The 13067-nt window shown below is 41.2% G+C and overlaps 1 long non-coding RNA gene across 2 annotated transcripts in view; it reads right to left on the bottom strand.

Annotated features, from left to right (window-relative positions):
- LOC122458065 overlaps positions 1-13067 on the bottom strand; it is a 32859-nt gene that overhangs the window by 7066 nt on the left and 12726 nt on the right. Inside the window, exon 1 of one of the 2 annotated variants that reach the window (XR_006277892.1) lies at positions 4130-4521. The exons of the other annotated variant lie outside the window; for it this stretch is intronic. This is a non-coding gene — a long non-coding RNA (uncharacterized LOC122458065). Of the gene's footprint in view, positions 1-4129; positions 4522-13067 lie in introns of those variants that run through there. 2 annotated transcript variants of the gene reach the window in all.

Raw genomic sequence — 13067 nt, 5'->3', positions numbered from 1 at the left:
TCCTATCAGATAGCTGAACAAACGACTTTCCCTTTCTTTACTTCTGACTATTAGATGAACTAGTTTTAAGAGAACCCTCCAGCAAAATCAGTACCTTAGTAAGATATAAAATCCTTCGTTATGCCTAAAATATTTGGAAACATATTTTTTAAAGTTGGTAAATTTCATAAAATGTCTATTGTTATGGAGATCACACAAAGTAATTAGTGTTCCCCTTTTCTAAAAGCATTGAATATTGTTATGAACATACTAAACCTCTGTGACTGATTACTTTAAAATAATGTCTTTATTTCAGTGACTTAAATATAAATAGTAATTTGGAATGATTACTTTATGAAGGCTTAAGAGTACATTTAAAATATCATATCAGCTTAGAAATACTGATTAAGAAAATGTAAAACCAAGAAGAGCTGCATCATGTATTCCATAATATTTAATGTTGTATTCAGCAGGACAGCTGACTTGCCCTTACTACAAAGTTTTTGCAGATAAATCTCTGACAGACTTCAGGATATATCAAAAAACCCGTGACTGACATTTTTTTATTCCCAAATTTAGTGCTTTTAATTAGGTACCTTCTGCATGTCCAGTCTTCACCTTCTGGCATGTAGTGGGAAACGTGCTCCATTTTCTTTAGGAAAAAAATTGCAGTGTTTTTTTCAAATGTCATTTGCTTCATTTGGGTTCAGGGATTTGGCTAGAAGGGGGTGATCAGGGAGCGGAAGGGAAGAGAGGAAGGAGACAGTGGGGAGAGGGCGGGGTCTGGTGGGGTATGGGCGGGGCCACAGGCAGAAGAGGTGGGCTGTGGAGCTAGCCTCCCCAAGCAGCAGCTTCACCCACTGCCCATGACAGCAAGTAAGAGCAGGTTGGCTCCCGCACACCCAGCGTGCACTGCAGGGGACGTATTTCCAAAGCCGAATGCGCCGGCGCTGTGCATTCTGCACGAGGGAGAGGGTACGGGCTCTCTGCGTGGAACTGTGACTCTCCCTCATCTTGAGACTTGATATCCTTTGCTGTCTCATCCCTCCCGCACCGGGGCTGCGAGCCCGGGCTGCCGTCGGGCTTAGGGGCACCAGTTTAATAATACTGCGTAGGGCCCCATAAATCCGAAGGACAGCCCTGGCTGCTTGTCTTATTACTACATAGTGTTAGTATTGTGACTGACTGTTGAAGACCCTTGAAAGCATTGTATATAATATGCAAGTCATACATGTGTATACATATACACAAATACCTTTTGAATACTCTTTAGAAACTAGTATGCTTATATAAATGACACTGTGGTGATAAACCTCAAAGTGAGCAAGCGATGTTCAAAAGGGAGTTGGAAATATAATATATCAACACAGCATCATAGCAAACCAAAAGAAAGACAGAACACATTAGTCCTGGAAATCACACACTGTTTTTATTTTTCACCTCCCAGATCCCTATACCATGGTAAGGTGGGAATCCATCACATTTTGTCTAAGAGCTTTCGGATTGTCGGCTTGTTGTTATGCTCCTCAGTCTGACTTATACTATCTTTTCAAAGTAGCCTGTCCTATCTCATTCTCCTGCCGGTGGGCCCTCTACATCTGGAAATGACAACCAGAGGACTGGTAGCTATAAAATTGGTATATGTTTCTGAAATGTTGCTAGACGTTTTAATTATTCTTTAGTACATCTGTGTTAGCAAGTATCAAAGAGGCATTTGTGGTTGCTGGACTGTTAATTTTTTTAGTTACAGTAAAAATGATCATTAATAGAGTTTTTATATGTACAAGGATGGCTTAGAAAAAAAGTAAAGGTTAGGATTTTATAAACTGTTCTAGAAGTGGCTTATTCATCTGTGTGGAGATTGATTGGCTGATATTTCATTTTTGTTGTTGTTTTCAGCACAGATGAATTCTAAGCATTGATTTCGCTATTGCTATCGCTCTGTATAGTGTAATTGTAATAATACATGCAATTGATAATGGCTTTCATTCACTTGCATTATTTTGGTATATTGATATTTTGTTATGATGAAATAACTCTGCATTTTGTAGCTGAATCTTCAAAATACAAAAATTGTGAAGAAAGGGATGGCCTTGTGGTTAAATGCACTGTGCTGGAGATGTGGATTTAGTTCTTCCTGAGCATTTTTGGCAAATCACTTTATCTCTGTGCCTCAGCTCCCATCAGTAGAACGAGGATAGTAATACTTCCTTGCTCCCAGCCTTTGCCTGTCTTGTCTGTTTAGAGTATATGCTTGTCAACACTGTCTCTTGATTTGTATATGTACAGCACCTGGCACAATTGGGTCCTGACGTTGACTGAAACCTAGTGGTGCTACTGTAATAAACACATAATAAAACCTCTTATTTTGAATAAGGGAAGGTGTACAGATTTCCAGAGAGCAAATTCTTCACTGTTCATTAGACATAAAGCTCTTGGATTATAGGCTCTCTCTCTATAGAAGCTAGCTGTGTAACATTGAGAGCTTTGGAAACTGTGCTCACTTCCACTGCTTAAGTTCATTTGTAATGGTTAGTTAGTTGTGCAGTTTTCATTATTTCACTGAAATGTACATCATAGCCGACTCTGCTGCTGAGACTTTTGTTTGCTGATTGTTTCCCCAAGGTGATGATTTTTACTCTTGTCACTACCAATTAGGGAAAAGTACATTATCCTCACAACGAACCAGTGGGCTTCATTTCTATCTCTGGAAGAGAAGGAACTTCTGGAGTTTAGAAAATTTGATTGATTACAGCAGTGACACATGGATTAAATCCTTAGTTCCAATGCAGATGGTGGTACTGCCAAACTCTGTCTAATTTGAGCAAAGGCCTTTTGCAAACCATACACTATACCCAGAAGCCACTACAACTTGCATCTTTAATATATTATTCCAATCAGTTCTTTGAAAAATATTGTGTTTTTTAAATGGCAAATACAATTTTCCGAACAGAAATTTTGCATTAAATTGTTACAGGCATATAAAAATCAAGTAACAAAAGCAGCTGTGTAGCTGGACTTTGCATTGTTTTAAATTTACATTGTGCTGAATTTTAAATAAAAGCTATATGATATTCTCCCAAATATTGTCCTCCTAAGCAGTTCTTATGATTCTGTGAGTAAATAACCAGTCTCTGATATTAGCTTTGAATTTTTTAAGTTAAGAGAAAATGCATGTGGTCTGGACATGCTATGAATGTAATTATAATATTTTACACTTCCATGGAACTTCTTATCTCAAAGGATCCCAAGGCTTCAAATAATGAATGAGATTCTGTGCTCTCAGAGGCACAGCACAGAGTTTGCAGTTCAGGGAAAAGGGGATTAATTTGGCTTTAAACTACCCTTTCAAGTGCCTGATTCAGATGGCTCTTGAGGAGTGTAGTTTGGACAGTCCCTCAGGACTAAGTTATGGCAGCTACCTGTGGGCAGCAGTGCTACCCCCCTCCCCCCAGGACTGTGTTTTAGCTCTACCCCTGACATGGCCTTCCCACCTACACCACAGTTATTCCTCTGGCACCCCCTCCTGCACCAGTACTTAAAAGGGGTCCTCAGAGGACAGTCTGTGACTATCTCTATAATGCCTGTGCCTTGGTTCTGTTACCTGGCATACAGGGGCTACAGCAAGGTGAGAATCTTATCTTGTATTCATGAATCACATACCTCCCGGTGCAGTAACAGTCGGCAGGCATGCAGAAAACACTGCACAGTAGCAGAGGTTGGGGGAAATGTTGACAAAAGATGGGGGAAATCCATTGTCCTATAGACTGCACTATGTGTTTTTTTCTGCTGTATCTGTACGGTAGATGGGACCTTGTGTTTTTTGGGTCTCATCTCACATTTATTTATTTATTTACTTGAATTTTTACAAATGAAAATAGAAGTCTGCCCATCCAGTTCTCTGGGTGCCCCTAACAATATCTTAAAAATACACAGAAGAGTCCTGTCAATTTCAGGGGTGAAAGTAACTTACATTTCTTACTGATACAGTCCTGCCACAAGCAACCCACCTCTCCTACACATTTAATTTCATGGATCCCTTTGCATAACTTTGATATAGAACTTAAAGCTACTGCTACCAATACTGTCTCTTTAATATTTAATATAAAATTTTAATATTCGAATAAAAGCCTGAAAAGTGAAAACTCACTCAGTCACATTTCACTCCTCCCTCCTCCTCCGGCCAGGCTGCAGAAAGCGGCTAGGCTTGGCGCTTCACTCCTGCCTTGCACTCAGCAGCAGCCGCAGCTCCTCTACGCAGATTGCAGAGGGGAGGAGGGGGGACTGGCTGATGGACAAACCCAAGGGGCGCCTGCATAACAGCTAAAACTCAGCTCCGTCTGCGGTTCAACCTGCAGGATTAGAGGCCATTTCTGGCATCCTTGTTTATTTCACAGTTGTTGGTGTGACTAAGAGGCAGGTTTTTTTCTGCTCTGGATCCAATACACAAATACAATTGGAATCGGGGACCACTTCTGAGTTCAATTCTATCCCTCCCCATCAGAGGATGGATGTGATGTCCAAACTCCTTGCAGATCCTCACTGAAATTTTACTTGGGAAAAAAAATAGAGACTGAGGTGGGAAGATGTGTCATGACTGGGACTTATTTTTGGCAAAGGAATTTTGCTAAAGCAATGAAAGAATCACAGGGAAAGCAATTTGCCTGAAAGAGAAAACCACAAAGAGATCAGAGGGGAAAACTGGATATTTAAGGAAATTACTGTGTGTGAGATCTTCATCCATTGCCAGGAGGGGATCATCCACCAGAGGTTTAACCAGACTGACAGAGGTCAAGGGAGATCCAAAGCCACTGGATACCATGAGAATTGTCTCACCAAAATCTTTCAATTTTTTAAAATATGAAAGATTCAACCGAGGGTTGTCAAGGTTCCTTCCCCACTCTGAACTCTAGGGTACAGATGTGGGGACCTGCATGAAAGACCCCCTAAGCTTATTCTTACCAGCTTAGGTTAAAAACTTCCCCAAGGTACAAACTTTGCCTTGTCCTTGAACCTTATGCTGCCACCACCAAGCGTGTTAAAAAGAATAGGGAAAGAGCCCACTTGGAGACATCTTCCCCCCCAAGCTCTACACCCCCTTTCCTGGGGAAGGCTTGATAAAAATCCTCACCAATTTGTACAGGTGAACACAGACCCAAACCCTTCGATCTTAAGAACAATGAAAAAACAATCAGGTTCTTAAAAGAAGAATTTTAATTAAAGAAAAAGTAAAAGAATCACCTCTGTAAAATCAGGATGGTAAATACCTTACAGGGTAATCAGATTCAAAACATAGTGAATCCCTCTAGGCAAAACCTTAAGTTACAAAAAGACACAAAAACAGGAATATTCATTCCATTCAGCACAGCTATTTTACCAGCCATTAAACAAAAGAAAATCCAATGCATTTCTAGCTAGATTGCTTACTAACTTTTTACAGGAGTTCTGAAGAGCATTTCTGACCTGGTCCCAGGAAAAGCATCACAGAGACAGACCTTTTGTCCCCCTCCCCCCTGCCCACTCCAGCTTTGAAAGTATCTTGTCTCCTCATTGGTCATTTTGGTCAGGTGCCAGCAAGGTTATCCTAGCTTCTTAACCCTTTACAGGTGAAAGGGTTTTGCCTCTGGCCAGGAGGGATTTTATAGTTCTGTATATGGAAAGATGGTTACCCTTCCCTTTATATTTATGACAAGGGTAATAGTTGGCCAGTTTGTCAGCACCAAGAGATGGTTTCTTGAGTGTGGGGCATAAATCAATGGGACTACTTGCATGAATAAATGCTCTCCAGTGTGATCAAGAGCTACACAAAAATCAGGCTCATAAATTACTTTAAAGACTGAGGAGTTAGAGCCTGTTTGTGCTTCTCTGGTATTTGATACAGTACGGAGTGGGAGTTTCTCAAAAATCTGTAGATATGCTGTTGTGTTTGAAATATTAAAGGCAATGTCTACATTATGAGCTAGGGATGAGAGTCCCTTGCTTGTGTACACATGTTTGTGCTAGCTTGCACTGAGCTCATGAGGGTACATGGATATGAATAGCAGTATAGCCTGTGTATTGGCAGCAAAGGCAGAGCTGAGCCATGCTCAGTACATACCCACCTGTTTCAGATGGACTTGTATGTGGCATGGCTTAGCCATGCCTCCACCGCTGCTCCTGGTACTACTGCCGACTTTCTAATTTCTGAAAACCCAGACACTACAACACGAGAGCCAGAACCTCCCCCGCTCCCCACCTCTTCCCCCGAGGCCCCGCCCTGCTCCACCTCTCCTTCCGAGGTCCTGCCCCCATCACTCGCGGCTCTCCCCCGACCCCATCCTTCTTCATCGATCTCTCCCCGCACCAGCTGGGCTCCCTCTGCTCCAGGGCTAGGAAGTGACCCCAGCTGAGCAGGGGCTGGTGTGGGTTGAGGAACTTAAGAGAAAAGATATATGTGTATATATATAGGCAAGAAAGGAGGCTAGCCTTAAATATATCTCATGTACCTGTTATGTACGTCAGTTCATTGCCAGGACGCTTCTGGGATTGCATTATTTACCTGTGGTCAGAACTTTCCCTTAAACTCTATCTTCGGCTCCCCAAATACTTCGGGTTTTCCGTTGGGCCGTTTATATGCGCAAAGTTTATCTGTTCAAAGTTCACAGGTCTCAAGCCTTATGCTAATTTGCTGAAGCTAATGTCTTACAGGATATAGGTCCGTAGGTTTCTTGCTTTACTGCTGAATATAGTGCAAGACAGAATATAATGCAAAGCAGTAAATATAATAAAGGCAAACTAGCCCACTGGGCTACATTTCCCCCCGCACTAGAAAACAATTTTGTTGTTTTTGACATAAGAGCTTTTGCCTTATGGGGATTTGGTCAGTGTCATCATGCAGTGGCAGCGAGAGCTTTTCCTGGTTTTATTTTGCTGCTGCTTCGGTGGCAGACCATTTGTTCCCAGTCACACATACCACACATCATCAAGAGAACTTTCATAAACCTTGAAAGACCATTTTGGTAGAAATTCAGTTGGGGATGAAATTTGTAATTTTTTATAGAAGTGTGTAGTTTGACTATGTCTATATCCACTTCCCCAATTCCTTTGCATTTCACTTATTTTGTTAGATAGTAAATTCTTTGGGAGCACAGGCTGGCTTCATGTATCTCTGGATAGCATCTAGCACATTATGGGAACTGCCAGAAAACAAATGAATATAATAACTTGGAAGGACTGATGAAGTTTTGGGTCAGGTCTTATTTTATACAAACCAGTTTGCCTGTCCCCTCCTAAAACATTTCACCGTCACCTATTCTAAACTCCTATTTTCATTGCTTCTTTCATTTGTAGAAACAATGAAAGAAGATTTTGTGGGAAAACTGTCATTTGCAAAGGAAAGGGGGTGAATATTAGAGGATAGTAACAATTAGAAAAGAAGGAACATACTCTCTGGGCAGCAGAGGAAGCCCTAGAGAAAGGGAGTTCTTTCCTTCTGGACTCTAATGGTGAAATTTATCTCTGTGCAGACAGTCAGCATGAGGCCTATGCACCTCTTCAGCACTGTGTTGAAGTAATGTGAAGTAAAGTGCTGCAGGGGAGTCCCAGTTAAAATTCCATCACCAAATTTAAGGAAGAATAAGGATAATTTCCCTCCCTCAGAGGAAGCTGACGGGTAGTGTGGGTACAGCTATAGCATCCCTGCCAGAGATGATTTTGTCCCGATGGCTCATAACATTACTTTTAAAGAGCAAACTTTTTTGCCTGTGGAATGGAATAGATTGCACCAGGTGACAGAGATTTTCAAACTATTGCTCCAAGAGAAAGTATCGTAGACTTCCCTTATAACAGGGGTGGCCAACCTGTGGCTCTGCAGCCGCATGCGGCTCTTCAGAGATTAATAGGAGTCTCCTTGGATAGGCGCTGACTCTGAGGCTGGAGCTACAGATGCCAACTTTCCAATGTGCCAGGGGGTGCTCACTGTTCAACCCCCTGCTCTGCCTCAAGTCCTGCCACCACTCCATCTGTTTCCCCAAGGCCCCTGTCCCTTCCCCTGAGCCTGCCATGCCCTCGCTCCTCTCCCCTTCCCACCAGAGCCTCCTGCGCACTGCAAAACAGCTGATTGTGGCGGGTGGGAGGCATGGGGAGGGAGGGGGAGGCACTGATTGGCAGGGCTGCTGGTGGGAGGTGCAGGGGGCTGGAGTGGGGTAGTGGTTGGGGGGCTGCTGACATATTACTGTGGCTCTTTAGCAATGTTCATTGGTAAATTCTGGCTCCTTCTCAGGCTCAGATTGGCCACCCCTGCCTTATAAGGTCATCCTTCTTGGCCCCCCTCTCATCCCCCCATCCTTTTCACATATACACTTGTTTTACCATCCATATCCTTAGTATCGTTTTCAGGAATGAATCATGACCATTTCCAGCAAATGCACTCATAGTTTAATTCTGTTTGCCCAGTGGTGTAGTCTCCCTCGGTTATAGTTATGAGGAGGTATTTTTGTGTAAGAAAATGAACAAATAGATTCCCCAGCTCCTCACCTCTCCTCAGGCTGAGCACATTAAACCCTAGTCGGTGTGGTTTATCAGAGACCAAGTTGAGGAGGGAGTGATTTTTTGTGGGAGCCCCTTCTAATATTAGTAGCAAATTACTGACGTTCTAAATGCAATGGTGTTGTAGCTGTGTTGGTCTCAGAATATTAGAGAGTGAAGGTGGGTGAGGTAATATGTTTTATTGGACCAATTTCTGTTGGTGAGAGAGATGAGCTTTTGAGCTTACGCACAGCTCTTCAAGTGCTAAGTAAAAATTAATGTTAAATAGAAAGTTTTGAGTCTGCTTTTCCACAGTTGTAATTACTTTTCTCTGCTGAAAAGCTGTAATGGCAATAATTGTAGTAGAAAGTATGTGTTATTTGGGAAGAAAATAATATTATTATACTACTATTAAGAAACCTCCTTGGGTAAACTGAGAGGCTAAGTGCTGACAGAACTGTTAAATACATTGGAGAAAATTTTTTTTCTCCAACTTCCTTTGCTGAATTGGAGTCCAATTTGTGTGTATATTTGTGCATGTGTGTAAGTGAAGAGAATAAATCCTGTATACATATGGATATGTGTGTGTTTGCTTTTTGTTTTTAAGTGCCAAGGAAGCTTCCAAGCTAACTGCAGCTTGTTTTACCTCTTAAAACCAGTTTGCTATGTTTGAAATTACTGTAGCTCAGTGGTAGGCCCAGGGTAATTCGCTGGTGGGCCGCGAGACAGCCGGCGCTGCTTCCTGCAGCTCCCATTGGCTAGGTATGGCGAACCATGGCCACTGGGAGCTGCGGGCAGCCGTGCTTGAGGACAGTCAGTGTAAACAAACTGTCTCGTGGCCTGCCAGCGGATTACCCTGACAGGCTGCAAGTTGTCCACCACTGCTGTAGCTGCATAGTCTTGGTAGATTTCTGTAGTGCATATGTATAATTTCATTTATACAACAAAGAGAAACAAACCAGAGAACAGTGTTTCATTATGTACTATTGATTGATATTGCATGTTCTGTGCAGTACTTGTATTATGCATTAAGGAGAAAAATTTCAGAAGTGAGTAGTGTTTTATTTTTTTTTAATGCCTTCGATATCGCATACCCAACTTGAAATGGCCTCATTAGAGAACAAGCTACCTAGCACTTTCTGAAAATCCAGGCTTTTATGGTGTCTCAAGTTGGTCACCTGAAGTCACTAGTCACTTCTGAAAATATTGGCTTGTTTATATTACAGTTGTGCTCAAAGGCCCCTTTGCGAATAAGAACCATAATGTGATAGGTTCTGTACAAATTGTAAGGTCTGGTCTACACTTAAAATTTAGGACAACATAGGTCTGGCAGTCAGAGGTGTGAAAAATCCACACACTTGACTGACATAGCTATGCAGACCTAATACCAAGTGTAGACCACAACTATGTTGATAGATGAGTGCTTCTGTTGACCCAGCTACCATCACTCACAAATATGGTACTCCTACAGTAATGGAAACACCCCTTCCATCAGTGTAGCCTATGTCTACACTATAGGGTTATGCCGGCATAGATACAGTGACATAGCTATGCTGGTGTAGTCCTTGTAGCATTGACATATCCTTGGTTAGAGACCGATCCTCCCCTGAATTTCTTAACAGTCTACTTTAAGACAAGGTACAACATGTATGGAATTCAGTGGAGGGTTCCAGTCCATTTTGCGCTCCTGGGAAGTGAGGGATGGGTCACTGGGGTCATAAGTCCCTATAATTTTAGCTCCATGGAGATGAGGGCAGGAGACGTGGAATTGATAGAAGGGAGCTACCCTGGTGCAGTTATCATTTCTCCATTTTCAAGGATATTGAGGACTTTTTAAAGGGTCACTGCCCCAGGAAAATCCTGTAAAATATAAAATATAACTTGTTACTCTACAGTATGAATTCCTGTCTGGCTTTTGTAATAGTAGATAGAACCAATATAATCTGTCCTCTGTAAGGGCAACAAACAGAATGCTTTTAAAGGCTGATAATAGTCCACCTTAATTGATTTGTCTCGTTATAGTTGGTATGGCAACACCCATTTTTTCATGTTCTCTGTGTATATATATCTTCCTACTGTATTTTCCACTGCATGCATCCGATGAGGTGGGTTTTAGCCCACGAAAGCTTATGCTCAAATAAATTTGTTAGTCTCTAAGGTGCCACAAGTACTCTTCGTTCAGAATGCTTTTAAAATCTGCAATTTATGGGAATAAGATGTATACTGATATAAACACCTACTGGTATAACTGTATCCACCCTAAGGGACTGCAATGATTTTAAATGGATCTGTTTTTGAAGTGATATAGTTATATAGCCAGTCCCTGCATTAATGTAAAAAAGACTTCTGACTGAGCAGCAAAAGTCTGGGGAGAAAAAAAGGAAAAATATTTTAGGAGATATTGGAGTTTAAAATAAGTTTAAAAGAAACTGATGATAAATTTCCATTCTCCTCATGGAGTCCAGGAGAGTGCATTAAATATTGCCCAATTCTGTTTGTATTTCAAAATCACATTGAATTTCCCAGAGCAAACAAATCCAAGATGATGGGGCTTGGATTAACATGTCTTCAAGTTTGACTTAATTCCCCACTTCCAAACTGCAGTAGCTCACCAGTAGCACCATCTCTTCAGACATTCTTCTCATCTGAGATAAATAGACTGTCTGTCTGTTGAACTTACATGGTCCTCACTATGTTAGTATCAGAGCAGCTCATAATATTTAATCTATTTATCCTTACAACTCTCCCACTGAGATAAGGAAGTGAAATTATCCACATTTTACCAACAGGGAAGTGAGGTGCAGAGAGACTAAGGTCTTTAGGCACCCAACTGATTATAATTGGAGTTGGATACCTAAATAAGTTTGTGAATCCTACCTTAAGTGACTTGTGCAAGGTCAGACAGGAAGCTGGAGCAGAGCAGGGAATTGAACCCAAGTCTCTCAAGTTCCAGACTGGTACACTACATTGGGCCATGCTTCTAATCTGAAAGGAGGCAAAATATCTTGCTGCTTAGGCAAGTGGTAGGGGTTAAAATTTAAATTTTCTTAAGGAAAAATATAAATTAATTATTCCCAGAAATCAAGATAAATAGTAGTGACACACATTCATGGATATGATGGATAACATTGAAAGAAATCCACCCCTTCAACAACTATTGTCATGAAATGCCCAGTTACTAGAGTTGGGTGAATAATGCCAAACCAATTATGTAAACATTCATTTGCATTTTAAATTAATTAATTTTGTCCATGTTTGCGTGACTTTTGAATTCGTTTTCCATGACAATTGAGAACAGTGAGTTTTAATGCCAAAATGATCTTGGGAAGCAAATTTCAAAATTGCAGGTGTGAATCTTTGTCATGACTGGGTGTGGGCAGTCTGACCTCGTGGTCAGAGCAGGAGACAGGCCAGGTCAGATACCAGGAGATTAAAGTTCAGGAGAAGCCAGAGGCAGAGTCAGTTTACCAGTAACTCAGGAGCAGGCATTGCAGAGGAAGCAGTCCTAAGCAGAGAAATCCCAGTTACATAGATAATTTCCTGTTCTTGTGCTGAGTTTATATAGAAGCTGTGAACCAAGAACGACCCACAGTTTTCTGCCAGTCAGACTCCAGGACTGGAGTCCTCTGTCACTGTTCAGCTTCTATTTTGGCAATTGACAGTAGGTCACTGGGCGGCAGGTTGGAACCTCCTATTTCCTCAGAGCCCTGTGGATGAGAGTTCAAGACCCACACCCCTGACAATATTGACAGAAACTGATTTCAAATTGATACATACCAGAGTACATTCTAAAGTTCTGGTGTAGTCATCCAAAAAGCAGCAATAACATGTAATTTATCTGACAGGTGGCCTGCTAAGCAACCCAGTTCAAATTATGAATATTTGTCACTACTTCATAGAGTACAAAACTTAAATGGTGAGATTATATTTGAATAACAAATACATTAAAAAGAAACAGTGAGATTTAATTTAGTTTTTTGGTATATATTATTTGTTGCTCTCTAATGGTTTACACTGCTGTTCTTCCTCCATAATAGCAGATACTAATATGGCACTGTAAAAGCCTTGTTGCTGTCAACTTATTGAATTAAGCTGTATTTCTGCAAATAGGCACCATACTGTTATTATGCGATTCCACTTGGTGGCTGCTCACAAACATGCTTGGGAAGCTTGATACTTAATAGTATATGACTGTCATCTTTTTTAGGCTCTATACACATCAGTGGCACTGAGTATTTGATGTCACATCACATCACTTAGCTCAATAATACAAGAATATCGAACTGTATAAAAAGCCACTTTATGTGAGTGACAATTTGTTGGCCCCATAACAAAGCTGTTAGCTTAGCTTATCTGTTCAAACACAGGGTTTTTTTAGGGTTCTGTGCTGCAGAATATGTCTCTAGTTTATGAAATTCCGTCTTGCTTTCTTCTCTCTTTGAACCTGGTGAGTGTTGACAGAGCGATGAAGAATAAAATCTATGTTCTTGGGTGAGGTTTTTTAAGGTATTTAGGTCTAAAAAGATGGAGATAGGTGCTTAACCAGATTTTGAAAAGCACCTAACTCTCAGAAATCAATGAGA

Source organism: Dermochelys coriacea, chromosome 11, assembly GCF_009764565.3.
Source record: "Dermochelys coriacea isolate rDerCor1 chromosome 11, rDerCor1.pri.v4, whole genome shotgun sequence".
NCBI classification, from domain to species: Eukaryota; Metazoa; Chordata; order Testudines; family Dermochelyidae; genus Dermochelys; species Dermochelys coriacea.
Note: the sequence above shows the minus strand (reverse complement) of the source record. Positions and strands in the feature narration are given on the sequence as shown.